Genomic DNA, 1,738 nt, shown 5'->3' on the forward strand with positions numbered 1-1,738 from the left:
TCTCCCTTTGACCCTACTTTCCCACCTTAGGTACAGGGGTTTTTTTCCCCCATTTTTTTCTTCCATTCTTTTTTATCTTGTCCCTTTTTTCCTTTCCCCCTCCTCCCTCCCTTGTTCTCCTTCTCATTTTCTTCCCATTTTTCAGTTTCTGTTAAACATTTTAGTTCTTATTTCCACTTTTGGTTTCTCACACCAGAGAAACAATGCATTATTTAAACATGTGTGTCTGATTTATCTCACCTAGGAGTATGGTCTCAAGGTGCATCCATTTAGCTATAAAAGTCTCAAGTTCATCCTTCTTTGTTGCAGAATAGTACTCCATTGTAGAAAAAAAAAACCCACATCTTCTCTATCCATTCATTGGTTGATGGGCATTTGGGCTTTTCCCAAGATTTAACTGTTACAAATTGTGCCACTATAAACATGGGTGTGCATATATCACTGTGGTATGTTCTTTTATTCTTTTGAGAAGATAACAGGAAGAGAATTGCTGGGTCAAATGGAACGTCCAGTTTTAGTTTAAGCAATCTCCACACTGATTTCCACAGTGGTTGCACTAGTCTACACTCCCAGCAACAGTGGAGAAGGGTTCCTTTTTTCCCACAGCCTCTCCAGCATTTCTTATCAGTTCATTTCTTGATAACAGCCATTCTTTTTTTTTGGTACTGGGGATTGAACTCAGGACCTTGTGCTTGTGAGGCAGGTGGTGGCACCACTGAGCTGAATCCCTGGCGATAACAGCCATTCTTTCTGGAGTGAAATGGAATCTCAGAGTTATTTTAATTTTCATCTCTCCAATGACCAGTGATGTTGAACTTTTAAAAATATAGTTGCTGTTTCTATACTTCTTCATCTGAGAAGTCTCTGTTTGTTTCAGATCTTTACACTGGAGGGGGGTGTCTGATTTTTTTGTTTGAGTTCTTTATGTATTCTTTTTTTTTTTTGTACTGGGGATTGAACTCGGGTCCTTGTGCTTGCAAGGCAGGCCACCGAACCACTGAGCTAAATCCCTGGCCCCTCTTTATGTATTCTAAATAGTAATCTTTTGTATGAGGAACAGCTGGCAAAATTTTATTCCCGCATTGTGAGTTGGTGATTTCTTTTGCTGTGCGAAAGCTTTTTAATAAGGTGAGATCCCAGTTGTTGATTCTTTGTGATAGTTCCTGTGCAATCGGAGTTTTGTTCATAAAATCTTTGCCTACATCAATGTGTTGAAAGCTCTTATTCTGTCTTCCAGCAGATTGAGTGTTTCTGTTTTAATATTTAAATCTTTGATTCATTTCTATTTTGTTTTGTGCTTGGTGAAACATATCGGTCTAGTTTCAGTCTTCTGTAAGTGGAAAGCCAGTTTTTCCAGCACCACATATTAAAAAGGCTATCTTAGCCTCTTTAATAAATGGTGTTGGAAAAACTGGATGTCAACCTGCCACAGATTAAAATTAGACCCTTATCTTTCGCCAGACACTAAATTAAAATCCAAATGGATTAAAGATCTAAATATTAAAACAGAAACATTAAACTTGCTGGAAGGCAAGTTAGGCAGAACTCTGGAAGACATTGGTATAGGAAAAGACTTTATGAACAAATTCTCAGTAGCACGGGAACTAGCAGAAAGAATCAACAACTGGGATCTCATCTTACTAAAAAGCTTCTGTACTTCAAAAGAAACCATTAGCAGAACTAAGAGACAATCTACAATGTGGGAAAAAATTTTTACCAGCTGTACCTCAGACAAAGG

Source organism: Fukomys damarensis, unplaced genomic scaffold, assembly GCF_012274545.1.
Source record: "Fukomys damarensis isolate Sample0158 unplaced genomic scaffold, DMR_v1.0_HiC HiC_scaffold_17, whole genome shotgun sequence".
Lineage (NCBI taxonomy): Eukaryota > Metazoa > Chordata > Mammalia > Rodentia > Bathyergidae > Fukomys > Fukomys damarensis.